The 16,422-nt window shown below is 41.0% G+C and overlaps 1 long non-coding RNA gene across 3 annotated transcripts in view; it reads right to left on the reverse strand.

The window, feature by feature from the left end:
* LOC125117510 (uncharacterized) overlaps positions 1 to 16,422 on the reverse strand; it is a 57,541-nt gene that overhangs the window by 34,916 nt on the left and 6,203 nt on the right. Inside the window, exon 3 of one of the 3 annotated variants that reach the window (XR_007132637.1) lies at positions 13,079 to 13,786. The exons of the other annotated variants lie outside the window; for them this stretch is intronic. This is a non-coding gene — a long non-coding RNA (uncharacterized LOC125117510). Of the gene's footprint in view, positions 1 to 13,078; positions 13,787 to 16,422 lie in introns of those variants that run through there. 3 annotated transcript variants of the gene reach the window in all.

Consider the following 16,422-nt stretch of genomic DNA (forward strand, 5'->3'; position numbering starts at 1 on the left):
TGGGGAGCCTGGGCCGCACACGCCCTGCTAGAGAAGGAATGTCACCCATTCTCACCTGGGCCACCATACACCCTGTTCCCCACGCAGATAAGGTCTCCTGCCCAAGACCAATCAGGGGATCAGACTGGGTCTCCACGAGGCGCACTGTGGGTATAAGAACTATCCCAGAGCGAGTTGGGCCCTCTTTTTCACCTGCATGCACGTGAGTCCTCTCTCCCTTGGTGAAAATGTACTTTCACTTTAAGCAATTTGTAAAACATCCGCCGTTTCAAGGCTTTGTTACCACGAGATGGGGGACCGAGGGATCTGTGACGGTAGCAGAAACAAGCACGTCACATTTCTTTGCCTTTGTTTGTGCTAATTCCTTCAGCTCTGAGGCCTCTTTCATATCTATCAGAATCCTTCAACACCCTGATTAAACTTGGATGCTGCTGAATCTTATAGGAAACTTAAATAACACCATTTTAACCAAGAGAGGCTCCCCCGCCTGCCGCCCCATAAAAACTGTCTGGAAGGAAGCAGTTCTGGGCGGATGTGGGAATTCCACAGTCAGGAAGGGTCCAGACTTCTCAGGTTTCTGCTCCATCTCCTAGGCACATGGCTCCCACCAGGCCATCACTGCAGCAAAAACAAAGAGGCCTCATCCCGAACTTCCTCTTTCAAGTCCCTGGCTGCCCCCCTCTGCAAGTGAAGCTGGGAAATGTAGTTTCTCCTCTGGGCACACCGCCGCAACCACACAGGCTAATGGGTCTGCCCGGGCTCTCCTCAGGCCCACTTCCTTGTTATATGAAACACACAACACACTTGGGTCCCTTCACTAGACCAAGGTCAGCACTGTTGACACGGGGGCTGGATGGTCCTTTGCTGTGGGTGGCCGCCCCATGCATCAGAGGACGTTCATCAGCGCCCACAGCCTCTACCCACTGGATGCCCGCAGCACCACTCTGCAAATGTGACAGCTAAAAATATCTCCAGACGCTGCTAGATGTGCCGGGGTGGGGGCAACAGCCCTAATTAGACATCCCTGCACTATAGTGTCCTGATCCTTTTTGGGTCCCTTCCCCAGCTTAATAATTATTATTTATTGTTATGATAACTTCACCTACTTTAACATTTAATGCTATTTTAACCATTCCTGTTATGTTCATTTTTATACATGAGAACTGAGCTCACAAAGAATATTGTGAAGAAACAGGACCTAACAAATGAGTGCAACTGAGGTCTGTTTCACTTCAAAGTTTGCATTTTCCTCTTCCAACCACTATCCTGTCCACCACCCCATCAGCCACCTCCCATCCAGCCCTCAGATATATTAAGCACTCAGGAAACATTTGTTGAATTAAGCTTTAAAAAGAAAACATGAGTGCACTGGGGCCCAGGAAGAAATCCTCAGTGTTTTAAACATTATACACAGATTTTAGAAAGAAGGAAGGAAGGAGGGAGGGAGAGAGGAAGAAAGGAAGGGAGAGGAAAAAAGACCACGTATTCTTGGACAGCTTTACCTCTGTCCTTCCCTAAGGTACCTACCTTAAGAGCAGGCAAGGAGATGCTTACCTTATCAGCAATAAATGATCGTAAAGGCAAAACATCACAGAATAAATGCTGGACCACTTTTTACTTAGATTCCAAAGAAACAACTAGTGATTTTTTTTTCTTTTTTCCCTGTAGCAAAGTGCTACTGTTGCGGATGAAACTCACCTATCAATTTCTGCTTCAGTGGGAGAAATGAACTGGTCAAGAGACCCACTGAAATATGCAGTTATGGCAAGAGGAGCAGGAAAAATGCATCAGTGAATACACTTCTGCCTGGATAGGTCTCCCACTGCCTTGGTTGTCTGCAGTCTCTTCCTGATCCCATTATGAAGTGGGACAGAACAAGGAAGGAATTAAAATAACTCTGAAGTAAGCCTGTCCCAGCCCTCCAAAATAAGTGAGGGAGGATTCTGGTTTTAACAGCCTTTCACAGATTGATGTTTGTTACTAAATGCTCTGTGGAAAATACAGTCGCTTTGCTGCTCGGAGTCAGACTGAACTAGGAAAATGTTATCTGGTGAACATTATTCCCAATGTTTATTTTACCTTATTACTTATGAAGTGGCCCTGAGTTCCCAAAATGTTTATTAGATGTTGCACATTTCATTCACTGTTAAAGTATTAAAAAATCAGGGAGATTTCATTTCCCTTTATGTATTCTATTTTGCCATGGTAAAAATATACATAACATAAAATTGACCATTTTAATCATTTTTAAGTGGACGATTCAGTGGCGTTAAGCACATTTCACTTGCCTTGTTTACACAGTCTGGCACTATTCTCTAATTATACACACACTATTAATATTTAAATAACCATACCCAAAGCTTTAACATTATTTTGCCTTCCAGAAAAATGTCTCTGACGCAACAAGGTTGATGCTTTTTAGAGATGACCTAATTCTGTCAGACTTATTAGGAATATCAGACTTTTCACCAGAACATTAAATCTTTCCTATATTCCCTTGAAGTTTATTTTGAAAGGAAATAATTGCTGTTAATCTTTTTTTCTCCTGAACTATTTCGTCACCTCACTAGTTCATAATATTCTGGGTTAACCTGGGGCAGAAGACAGTGCTTCTTTAGAGAGAGCTGGCACAGCAAAGGCTTCTGTTAGCAGTCAGACAGAAGGACACATTTATTTCAGAACAGTAATGAAAATGAAGAGTTTAATTTCTCTGAGAAATAGAGAATGGTCAATAGCCAATCATATACTATGTCATAGACTTTTCTTTGAACTTTAGGGCTCTATCACATTCTTCCCCAGAGCCCTTTTTTTTTTCATATATCATGAAGTTTTCCTCTCACAATAATACACAAAGTCAATATACATTATCCCATGTGTAGCTTAGGAAATGGGAGGTATTCTCATTCCCAATAGTATCTTGCTAAAGATATGAAATAAAGTATTAAAGGAGTCAAACAAGAAAATCACTATTAGAATGAGGAGTGGAATAATATTACAATGAGACTAAGGTGGAAGTAATACTCTCTTTGAAGAAATGAAGAGATATTATTTTAATCCCGAAGAAAAATTATTCCCAAATCTATCTTACCTCTTGCCGGTTTCCCAGGCAATGGTATATTGTGATTAATAAAATATAAAACCAATGTTTCTCTTTCTCAAAATAAGCAGCAATACTAACTAACTACAAGGCACCTACATAATTTTCAAACTGCTTTTCCCTTGTAATTTAAAGCTCTGAACTGTAACTGATAATTGCAAAGTTGTTTTTAACCACTAGAGGGCAGAAAATGCTCCACATTTCTACATAACTAATTTTAAATTCTTAGACAAAACAATAACCACCACCACTACCACCAAAGCAAAAAGTCTTTAAGAGTCTCTTTTTTTTAATATTGTACAATATACTGCAAACTTAAGGCTCAGTTAACAACTTTAAAATTTTAAACTAACATACCATCATCACAATTCAACAGTTTATAGTAGGCAAAAGCAAACATAATTTTTGCAGCCTGAGTCTAGCTATGAGTTAAGGATTATTAGCATCAGAGAATCAGTATATCCTTAAGGAAAGGCAGGATACCTAAACTAACAAAATGGACAGTACCCATTAAGAATCAACAAGATTCTTTCTACACTAAAATATCTACAGTGGAATGCAAAGGTTGTATTTATCATAAAACTGAAATATTCACTCAAGTCTCAGATCAATCAAATGCTAAAATATTTACACTTGACTCTTTAATTTCTATATGTACTTTTTTTAACTGCAAACCAACTACAGATCTAATTGTGACAAAGATGTTTTATTTTGTCTTAATATACCTTTTGACCTTATTAATTTTTGTTAATTATTTTTATTAATTTTTGTCCCTCCCAATTAACCCATTTGCATTTCAGTAACTAAAGCATTGTTTCTTTGATTAGAAACCACAGCTTCTTCACTTTTTAACTCTAATTAATTAAAACACATCATGGTAAATTAAGCCCCTTGGATTTCAGTCTGCATGGGTGACATTTTAACAACTGCCCCTTCAACCTTCTCTCGCCTCAGTCGCGGCCACGTTCTACATCACAGGACACCAGGAGGGCAAAGGTGGCAGCTTGACAGAAGAATGGAGCAGGCATGGAGCCAATGGTTATGCATCACTGAAGGCCTCGGCTTCTGTGATGCATGAGCCTCGCACTTGCCAATCAAACTTGATAAGGCTTTTTCCTTGTACGGTTATTCCTGACCTTACCCCAGCCACTAAATCCTTTCTCAAGTCTTGCTTCTCAGCCTGAGCCAACCTGCTCTCCTCACTTTTTAGGTCTGTGGGCACTGTCCACTCCAACACCAAGAAACACAGCACAGTGGCACCGAAAAGCTGAGGAGGGCCAGGGCCGAGGTGTCACTTCTTTTGGACTAATGAAGGCGAGGCACATCTAAAATCAGGTCCAGACACAGAGAGAAAGGCTTGGGTAATGTCGCCTATCGGTGAATGTTACAAACCAGCAGTTCTGAAAAAAGTTTCTAACAATTATAGGTGCCCAGTAATATATGGGACTCACGTGAGCCACGGAAAGGTGTTCGAGCCTGGATGGTTATACAGCAAATGGGAATAGCAAAAGTGACTTTCACAGGTGTCATTTCTACTGATTCTACTAACTGAATTTATGTGTGAAGTTGTACTGACTGACTTCTAAAACTTCATCAGTCTTCCCTGAAGATTAATTTTATGTTTAGCTAAGAAATACATGCACAAGTTTAAAAAGTCAAAAGAAGTCCGTAAAGCTTATAATGAGGATGACTGCATCCCAGGTTTCCAAGGGCAGTTATGACTTCCGCTTATTACCCCAGTGTAATTATTAACAGTGCTCCTTTCTCTCGCAAAGTGCCCTAGTTAGATGAAAAACTGTCCCAAGCCCCAACCACATCCATCCCAACATCTATTCCCTAGAAGCAACTACCTTCAATATATTCAGGATTTTTTCTACATGGGTTCAAATTTCTAAAATAAAAAACGAAGAAACAAAAAACCATGATTATATCACTTGCATCAGTTAATACTGCCTTAGAATTCAAAGAACAGGGGGACCATCAGTGACTTAAACGCTTAGGTAGAGAGGGGCGCCTGGAAAGCGCAGTGTTGGAAGACATTCATCTGAAAATGATTTGTCCTCCCTCACACTTTGTTAGGATGCTATATCCACCCAAATTCTCAGCAAAGTGTTCAGGTAGGAAAAGTAATGTCATCACTGAGACACACGACCTAGATCTCCCTTTGAAGCAAGATTGGCGGGAGTTCCGTCGTGGCTCAGCGGTAACAAACCCGACTAGTATCCATAAGGACATGGGTTCGATTCCTGGCCTTGCTCAGTGGTTAAGGATCCAGCGTTGCCATGAGCTGCAGTATAGGTCACAGACATGGCTCAGTCCTGGCGTTGCTGTGGCTGTGGTGTAGACCAGCAGCTACAGCCCCTATTTGACCCCTAGCCTGGGAACCACCATGTGCTGCAAATGTGGCCTCAAAAAGATAAAAGATTAAAAAAATAAAAAGATTTGTGGCCCAAGCTGTCAGCTCAGGTAGGCTCAGGGACTGCTTCAGCTGCAAAGAGGCACGTGGCCCCACTATAACACCCTTCCCAGACCACATGCATCCAACATCTGACTGAGGCAGGGGTAAAAAGACCTTTTCCATGCAACCTGGGACTGCTGTGAGGGGCTGTTCGTGCTCCAGAGCTCCCCAGGAGGTTAGCCAAGGTTTTGTCAAGTTCCTATCACAGATGGACTTGTCCCTCTGCCCTATCCTGCTTCCTTTCCTTCCTTCCACAGCTGTTGATCTCAAACATCTTGTACCTCAAACTCCATCTCAGCATCTGCTTCCAAAACATCCAACTGCAAAAAACAGGCACTGTGGTTCAAAATGCAAAAGGTGCAAAAAAGAAGTAGGGGGAAACACCTCCCTCCCTGGAGGTCCAGTTATCACTTCCCCTTCTCAAAGTCAACTAACGTGGCCAGGTTCTTATGTCTATTTCTAGAAATAGTCCATGCATATATAAGAACGGTTGTGTGTGTGTGTGTGTGTATATATATATACAATACATTATACATATAATTCATAAGAAAACATGTAATTGATTTCATTTGCTACTTAAATGGCCCCACAACTGTTCAGCACTTTTTTTTTCTCAGAGGTTATTACAAGATAATATATAAAAAGTGTCATCATTCTTTTTAATGGCTGTCTGGTATCCCCTTGCAAGGAAATAACATAATTTATTTGGTAGACGTCTAAGTTAAGTCATATCATTTCCTGTTACATATAACATTACACTGAATAATCTCTGTGTGCTTTAGAGCCCTATTGTGCACGTTTTCAAGCCCTATGTGTGCATGCATGTAGGAAAAATTCCTAGAAGCATTCCTAGGCCAAAATGCTAGAGTCATAATTTTGATAGATGTTGGTAAACTGCCTTCCTTTTATGTTGTACCAATTTGTTTTTCCTTGAAAAATATGAAAGCCTTTTTCCTCATACCCTTCTTTTATTGTACTGAAATAATAGAATTCAGTATAAAATATAAAACAGAAATTTGGGACAAAAATGTATATAAGTTCTAACATTTTTTCCATGCTCTAGTGGATCATCTTATGCCATCTTGGTGATAGTTAACCTCACTTTGGAAGCCAATAGTTTATTAAACAGGAGAGTTTTCTGAAATCAGGCAGCAGACATTTTCAACTCTGCATCCCCTGTGTTAGACATACAGTAGTTGTTCAATTAATTTTTATGGACTAAATAAATAGGGGGAAAAGGAAGACACTTGGTAAGAAGTACATATAAATATATAATACCTTTTTTTTTTTTTTTTGTCATTTTGCCTTTTCCAGGGCCGCTTCTGCGGCATATGGAGGTTCCCAGGCTAGGGGTCTAATCGGAGCTGTAGCCACTGGCCTACGCCAGAGCCACAGCAACACAGGATCCGAGCCACGTCTGCGACCCACACCACAGCTCACGGCAACGCCAGAACCTGTTTCTTTTCAACATTTTTTTCCTAACTACACATGGTGTGATATGTGTAGTTAGGGAAAAAAAAACCAAATTAGGCATTTCAGCAGAAGAAATTTAATATAGTAAACTGATTATACTGATATTAAAGGCCTCAGTGAGCAAAAGTTGAATAGAAAAAATAATGACAGTAAGCAGACTAATACCCCAGGGCAAGGGAGGCAGAGGAAAAAGTAGGAGTTAGGAGTTATCAAATCCCAGAAGTTCAAAGACCCACAGATCTTGGACTCAGAACACTATGGGCAGGGGTGGGGGTGGGGATAGGCTCTCAAACACATAGCAAGACTCTAGGGAGCTTAGAAGAGGAGAGCCAAACAGAGATAGGGATTCTGGATGCTGACTGTGCTGGGGACACTGGAGTTCAGGCCCAGCTAGAGGAGAGAGACTGCTGAAGATTCCGGCCAGTCAGGTGAGACTCCTTTTTAAAGGGCCATGCTCTATATAGAAATGCATTCAATGTTGGTGTATTAACTTTGTATTCTGTGACTTTGCCAAATTCACTGATGAGCTCTGTTTTCTGGTAGAGTCTTTAGGATTCTCTAGGTATAGTATCATGTCATCTGCAAATAGGGATAGTTTTACTTCTTCCTTTCCAATTTGGATTCCTTTTATTTCTTTTCCTTCTCTGATTGCGGTGGCTAGGACTTCTAAAACTATGTTGAAGAGTAGTGGTGAAAGCGGACATCCTTGTCTTGTTCCTGATCTCAGCAGGAATTCTTTCAGCTTTTCACCATTGAGAATGATGTTTGCTGTGGGTTTGTCATGTATGGCCTTTATTATTTGAAGTAGGTTCCTGCTATGCCCACTTTCTGAAGGGTTTTTATCAGAAATGGGTGTTGGATTTTGTCAAAGGCTTTTTCCGTGTCTATTGAGAGGATCATATGGTTTTTTATTCTTCAGTTTGTTAATGTGGTGTATCACACAGATTGGTTTGTGGATATTGAAGAATCCTTGCATCCCTGGGCTAAATCCCACTTGATCATGATATACAATCCTTTTTTTCTCTCTTTTTCTCATTTTGGGGCCACACCCACAGCATATGGAGGTTCCCAGGCTAAGGGCTGAATTGGAGCTACAGTGGCTGGCCTACGCCATAGCCACAGCAATGTACGATCTGAGCTGCATCTGCAAGCTACACCACAGGTCCTTAACCCACTGAGTGAGGCCAGGGATCAAACCCACAACCTCATGCTTCCTAGTCGGATTCATTTCCACTGAGGCACAACAGGAACTCCTGTACAATCCTTTTAATGTATTGTTGGATTTGGTTTGCTAGTATTTTGTTGAGGATTTCTGCATCTATGTTCAAGAGCGAAATTGTCCTGTAATTTTCTTTTTTGGTGGTATCTTTGTCTGGTTTTGGTATCAGGGTAATGGTGGCCTCACAGAATGAGTTGGGGAGTGTCCCTTCTGCTGCAATTTTTTGAAATAGTTTCAGGAGGATAGGTGTTAGCTCTTCTCTAAATGTTTAATAGAATTCTCCTGTGAAGCCATCTGGCCCTGGACTTTTGTTTGTTGCAAGTTTTTTAATCACAGTTTCAATTTCAGTTCTTGTGATGGGTCCATTCATCTTTTCTATTTCATCTTGATTTAGTCTTTGAAGATTGTACTTTTCTAAGAATTTGCATTTCTATATACTAACAATGAAAGAGCAGAAAGAGAAATTAGGGAAACAATCCCATTTACCATCACATCCAAAAGAATAAAATACATAGGAATAAACCTACCTAAAGAGACAAAAGACCTGTAGTCTGAAAACTATAAGACACTGATGAAAGAAATCAAAGATGACACAAATAGATGGAAAGACATACCATGCTCTTGGATTGGAAGAGTCAATATTATCAAAATGATTATACTGTGCAAGGCAATCTACAGATTCAATGCAATCCCTATCAAATCACCAAGGACATTTTTCACAGAACTTGAACAAAATATTTTAAAGTTTGTTTGGAAGCACAAAAGACCCAGAATAGCCAAAGACATCCTGAAAAAGAAAAATGGAGCTGGAAGAATCAGGCTCCCTGACTTCAGACTATACTACAAAGCAACAAGCATCAAAACCATATGGTACTGGCACAAAGACAGAAATAAAGATCAGTGGAACAGGATAGAAAGCCCAGCATTAAACCCATGCACCTACTGTCAACTAATCTATGACAAACGAGGCAAGAATATACAATGGAGAAAAGACAGCCCCTTCAACAAGTGGTGCTGGGAAAACTGGACAGCCACATGGAAAAAAATGAAATTAGAACACTCCCTAACACCATACACAAAAATAAACTCCAAATGGATTAAAGACCTAGATACAATACCAGATACTATAAAACTCTTTAAGAGGAAAACATAGGCCAAACACTCTCTAACATAAATGACAGCAACATCTTCTCAGATCCACCTATCAGAGAATTGACAATAAAAACAAAAATAAACAAATGGGACCTAATCAAAAGTTTCTGCACAGCAAAGGAAAACCCTAAACAAAATGAAAAGACAACCCACAGAATGGGAGAAAATATTTGCAAGTGAATCCACTGACAAGGGATTAATCTCCAACATTGATAAACACCTTCTGCAGCTCCATTCCAAAAAAACAAACAACCCCATCAAAAAATGGGCAGAAGATCTAAACAGACAGTTCTCCAAAGAAGACACACAGAGGGCCGAGAAACACATGAAGAGATGTTCATCCTCACTCATTATTAGAGAAATGCAAATCAAAACCACAATGAGGTGGTTTTCAGAATGGTGCTGGAGAGGGTGTGGAGAAAAAGGAACCCTATTTCACTGTTGGTGGGATTGTAAACTGGTGCAACCACTGTGGAAAACAGTATGGAGAGCCCTCAGAAAACTAAAAATAGAACTACCATTTGATCCAGCAATCCCACTCCTGGGCATCTATCCAGAGAAAACCAAGACTTGAAAAGACACATGTACTCCAATGTTCATTGCAGCACTATTTTCAATAGCCAAGACATGGAAACAACCTAAATGTCCATCAACAGAGGAGTGGATCAAGAAGATGTGGTCCATATACACAATGGGCTATTACTCAGCCATTAAAAGGAATGAAATAACGGCATTTGCAGCAACATGGATGGACCTAGAAATAATCATGCTAAGTGAAGTCAGTCAGACAATGAGACACCAACATCAAATGCTGTCACTTACATGTGGAATCTGAAAAAAGGACACAATGAACTTCTTTGCAGAACAGATACTGACTCACAGACTTTGACAAACTTATGGTTTCCAAAGGAGATAGGTTGGGGGGTGGGGGATGCGCTGAGGGTTTGGGATGGAATTGCTGTAAAATTTGGTTGTGGTGATTGTTGTACACCTATAAATGTAATAAAATTCATTAAGTATTTTTTTGTCTTTCTTTTGTCTTTTTAGGGCCACACCCGAGGCATATGGAGGTTCCCAGGCTAAGGATCAAATTGGTACTATAGGTGCCGTCCTATGCCAGAGCCACAGCAACACCAGATCTGAGCCACATCTGTGACCTACACCACAGCGCACGGCAATGCTGGATCCTTAACCCACTGAGCAAGGCCAGGGATCGAACCTGCAACCTCATGGTTCCTAGTTGGACTCATTTCTGCTGCACCATGACAGGAACTCCAAATTCATTAAGTAATTTTTAAAAATTAAAAAAAAAAAAGTATTGTTTAAAAAAAAAAAAAAAAAAAGGCCATGCTCTAGGAGTAAGGGCAAAATTGGAAAAGACCCACCCTAATAAATCCTAAAACCAAGCCTCAACAAAATCAAGGTAATATGCTGGTAATTTAAATATCTGCAAGAACAAAACTCAGTACTCTTTAGAGGTTATAACGTAATCCAAAGCTTCTACAGTTTATATCGATAATGTCCATAGGACAATAAAACTTCTACACATACAAAGAAGAAAAAAAAGTACCTAATAAGAGATAGAGCAATGAAGCAGAAATTATATATATTAGAGCCAGTGGGTATGAAATTAATATGGTAAGATGTTTTAAAATAGACTTCTAGTTTCAATTCTGACATGTGATTGAGTTATCAATCCTGTCCTTACAAGCAAAAATCTGAACTGAAAACGAATGACTTTTCTTGGACCTATCAGAGAATTAAGATCAGAAGGCAAACTATCATCCTAAAACCTGAAGAGACAGGTAAAATCAAAAAATTACAGCTGAGATCTGCTTACCTGGAACAGAAGCTCCTGGAGCAGAGCCATAAACTGGTGGTAACACTTAAATAATAATTTTGATGAATTTCTGGAAACTAAGTGTAGATTAGAATGAGAGTGAAAAACTTCTGGAAGCTGTAGTCTTAGAGGGTTTTCTCTTTTGTGGTTTACCTCCAAGAACCCCACCAGGTTCTCATGATAAGGAACAAGAAACATTTCTTCCTGGTTTTGGCAAGGGTAGGGAAACAGAAATCATTTAAAAACATGCCCAGAATGGACTGGGAATTTGGGCTTAGTAGATGCAAACTGTTGCATTTGGAGTGGATAAGTAATGAGATCCTGCTGTATAGCTCAGGGGACTACATCTAGTCACTTGTGATAGAACATGACAGAGGATAATGTGAGAAAAAGAATGTATATGTATGCACAACTGGGTCATTTTGCTGTACAGCAGAAATTGACAAAACATTGTAAATCAACTATAATAAAATTCTTTTAAATAAAATAAAATAAAATAAAAATATGCCTAGATTGTTCTTCATAATGAAGGTCTACTCTCCTTAGGAGAAAAGACTACCAGAGGCTTATCCCATCTGGGAGGGTGGTGAGGGAGGGGACTGGAGCTAAGAAACCCTTGTAAAGATCACAGTCCAGGAACAGAGGCCCACTATAAGACTGAGATTTAATCATAATATTATAGAGCACTGCCTGCCCCACGCCTTACCACTATACCAACAAGCTCTAACATAGGCGTTCTCGAAGCAGTGCACCTGGATCAGCAGTGTCTCTGGAGCACGAGGTCACAGGTACGATCCCTGGCCCTTCACAGTAGGTTAAAGCATCTGGTGTTGCTGCAGCTGCAGTGAAGGTCGCAACTGTGGCTTGGATCTGACCCCTGGTCCAGGAACTCCATATGCCATGAAGAAGCCAAAAATGAAACAAAACAAATAAACAAGTTCTAATATAATAATAACAGTATCTGAAAGACCCGCAAAGTGTAGATTTCATTTAAGAAGGAGTTCTTGGGGAAACCCAAAGACAATAGAGAGACAAAATCAAGGACGCTAAAGGAACTTGAAGCCTTTACTACCTGCAGGTATAGCACAGAGCACTCCAGCTAAGGTGTGGTTATTGATAAACCTATTAGCTGTAATTTCCTGATTGGCCTTTTCAAGCCAGGAAGAAGAGGAACTGGAATAACATTGTGAGGTACCATTCCATCTTAAAGGGGTTCTTTCTAAAAGCCTTGCAAAGAAGAGTCAGCCTGTTTGTATTTCCTTTGGGTGCATGGGGGCAGACTGTATTTAGAAAAAGAATGTGGGGGAGTGAAGGTTGTGTAACTGACAAAGGTGGAGGTGTTCAGCATGACTGGGGGAAAGACTGAAATAAGGTATGAGGACACTCAGTCATAACAACATAACAGGTAATATACATGTGGGTATAATTAACAATGACATTTAGGATTAAAGAAAAATTGGTGACAGTAAGACCAAAGGGTGTTTGGCATCATGAACAAATCAGAGTTCCCAGTGACAGATCCAACAATCAGAAAGGTTTCTCTTTTTTGCAACAGACTGGGAAATGCATTTGGATAAGAGCACTGTCTTTCAGGGATTTCTCATCATGGTGCAGCAGAAACGAATCCAACTAGGAACCATGAGGTTGTGGGTTCGATCCCTGGCCTCGCTCAGTTGGTTAAAGATCCGGCACTGCTGTGAGCTGTAGTGTAGGTTGCAGACACGGCTTGGATCTGGCATTGCTCTGGCATAGGCCAGCAGCAACAGCTCCGATTAGACACCTAGCCTGGGAACCTCCATAGGCCGCGGGTGCAGCCCTATAAAGACCAAAAAAAAGACAAAGCACTATCTTTCCAAGGAGAGAGGAAGAAAATAAGGTAAGAAGCAATGGTGAGAAAATGGTGCATAGGCCTGGTCCAGTCACCTTGGGAAAGCTGTTTACTTCATCTCTCATCCACTTCAATTTGTGGAAACCTTCAATTTGAGGTCACCAGTTGGAGTACAGGTCTAGTCAGGGCTTAGGGCTTTCCTTTTTGAGGGAGGGTGGATGGGAGGAGGGGTAGGCTTCTTTGGATGAGATACAGAGATCCAGGAGTCAACTCCTTGAGTTTGGCAATGCAGGAACTGGTCAGTAACACTTGATAATAACCTTCCCAATGCAGTTGAAAAGAGTCTTTGTGGAGACGTCTTTTCTAATAAGCAAAACCTCTTGGCTACAAAGTGTGGTGCTTTGAGGTCTTAGTCCCCACAGTATGAAAAGATTGCTCTACTGAAGCACAGTTATTTTCAATGCCCATAATATTGAAGCATACACTCTGTAATACTAAAGTATCATCTCTTTTTATTGGCTGTGGATAAAAAGCAGCAGCAGCTAGATGCTTGAGGCACTCAGTGATTATCTCAAAGGGTGAGAGTTTATGAGTTTCAGTGAAGGTGGACTTGAGATTTAGAAGAACCAATGGCAATGTTTTTGGCCAAGGCATTTGGAGGATTTCCACATATTTTGTCAATTGAGTCTTGATGGCACCACTTGTTCATTTGACTAGTCCTGAAGAAAGATAGTAAGTACTGGGAAAATGCTGTGGGACTGGCCAAACAGCACAGACTTGCTATAATATTTAACATGTAAAATTGGTCCCCCAGTGGTCACAGGTAGGGTTAAATTTTCCAAATGGTATTTTATCCACAGAAGAGGCAGTAGTTTATCTACATGGAAAGGCTCTGGCCAAGTGGGAAAACAAACAAACCTAAAACACTTACAGCCATGAGACAGTGGAGAGCTACGTAAAATCCATTTGCCGCAACTCGAATGGTCCATAGTACAATTTAAAGTGTCTGGGGGCAGTGCAGACAGGTTCCCTAGGACTATGTTTTAGACAGGTGGGACAAGCAAAATAAGCACTTAATGTAGCCTTATTAATATTTCCCCACCAATACTGATTCATAAACAATATCATTTTATCCACAGACCAATGGTCACATACTTGTACAGTTGTCAGTAATGGGAATTTTAGAGTCTCTGGTAAGAATGGATTGCTAGTTGGTCCAAACCAGAGTTCGCTTTTTATAGCACCAGCAGTTATTAGATTCCCAATATTGTTTTCCCTTTTCTGGGGCCAACTGTTGGGCACCTCTGGTCAGTTTTTCTCTATGATCATTTAGGAGAAACATCACTTTAGACCATAAAAGAGGTTTGGTTGTTGGTTCCCTTGAAAGCAGCATTTGTGGTGGAAATATCAGCAGAGTGATTTCCTTCAGCCTCCAGGGAACTGAGTTTAGAATGCCCTGTGACCTTAATCATAGCCAAAACAGCTGACAGGAGTATGGCATCTAATAAATTTTGGACATAAGAGCCATTTTAATTTTAACCCTATTAGAGTAAGGAAACCTTGCTACTTCCATGGCATTCCAAAGTTGTGAGCAACCCCAAAAGCACATCAACTAAGGTCTGCGATTGTGCCCTTAGCTAGCGGGCAAGCCCAAGGCAGAACTCAGCTGGCTGTGCCAAGGCAGCCAAAGGCAAAGGTTCTGCCTCAATAACTTCAAAGGAAGTACAGTCTCTACCATTTTCATCCTTTAGATAAAAACCATCAGTAAACCATGAAAACTCAGCATTAGTCAAGGGAATTTTCTATACATCATCCCAAGGGGTCAAAAGGTGATCAAACAGTCACAAGGTGAATCGTCTTCAGAGGAGGAAAGAAGGGTGATGGCGTTAACGGTCACAAGAGCAAATTACATGAGGTACAATTAGCAAGATTTTGTAGAAGGTGAGACAGCGGCTTGAAAGTGTTGAGTGTAATGAGAATTCAGGAGCATCTCTACTGTATGGAGGACAAAGGTCAAGATCATCACAGGCGAGTGCCTGTCGTGGCTCCGCAGTAACGAACTGACTAGTACCCATGAGGATGCAGGTTCCATTTCTGGCCGCACTCGGTGGTGTATGGGTCCGGCAAGACTGTGGCTCTGGCGTAGGCCAGCAGCTACAGCTCAGATTAGACTCCCAGCCTGGGAACTTCCATATGCTGTGGGTGTGGCCTAAAAAGACCAAAAAAAAAAATTATCACAGGGAATCCCATGACTCTTTCTTCAGTTGCTTTAACTGAAAGGATGGGGCTGGAAGGGCCTGAGGTGAGAGCTGGGGCGGGGGGTGAAGGCAACAGGGTCTGTCTGCTGACTGTGCTGCTGACTGTAGCACCCTATGGAGCAATGGGGGTCCTCGTGCTTCTGGGAAAATGCTCCAAAAGCACTTTCCTCCTCATGTATGAAGAGGAAAAGGAAAAGTTGATAATTAGAGTCACCACAGACGGGGACTTTTTTCAAGCTTTCCCTTAACATATTAAAAGTTGCATCATCCCGATTTTCCCAAGTAATAAGAGTCAGGTTTGGTGTTCCTTAGTAAGGCACATAAAGGCTGGATCATGAGACAAAAGTTCAGAATCTAGTTTGGATACGAGCCAACCAACCCCAGAAAACTGTATGGGTGACATCTGATTTGGGGTTTTGCTAAGTTCAAGATGCCACAAAGTTTATCTGGATCCACGTGTAGCCCCAGTTCTGATATCAGGTGCCCCAAGCAGCAAACTTGGGTTTGAACAAACTGTAGTTTCTCCTTAGAGAGGTTATGTCCCTTCGAGGCTAAAAGCTTTCTCCTGTGAGAAGAGCTGAAAGGGGGAGCAGAGAAGCAAGGCTACATATTGAAATGAAATAGAGCCTCCAGGAAATTTTATATTACCTAAATGAGCTTTTAAGGTTTGTGAGATGTAAGAACAACTTTCAGTACAACCCTAGGGCACCACTGTCCAGGTGTATTATTGTCCTTTCCAAATAAAGGCAAAGAGCTATGACTAGCTTTATCCACAGAGATGCTAAAGAAGGGGCTAATTAATTGATTTCAATTATGACAAAAAATTTTTTCACTGGTGTTGGAGGCTAATAAAAGTATGGGGATTAGGAACACAGAGTGACAAGGGATGACAATATTGTTTATGACTCAGAAGTTTGGACAAATGTCCATCTTCAGCCACTGGGCTTCTTTACAGGTAAAGTAGGGGTGTGGTGGGAATGAGGCCCTGGGTCTTACAGTCTTCTATTATTAGACTAATACCCTGAGGGTATTTACAGAATATTGATTAATTCTGGGAAGAGGCTTTGAGAGACCTATTTGGATTTTTTTTTTTTGGG

The sequence above is a fragment of the Phacochoerus africanus genome, chromosome 16, assembly GCF_016906955.1.
Source record: "Phacochoerus africanus isolate WHEZ1 chromosome 16, ROS_Pafr_v1, whole genome shotgun sequence".
Lineage (NCBI taxonomy): Eukaryota > Metazoa > Chordata > Mammalia > Artiodactyla > Suidae > Phacochoerus > Phacochoerus africanus.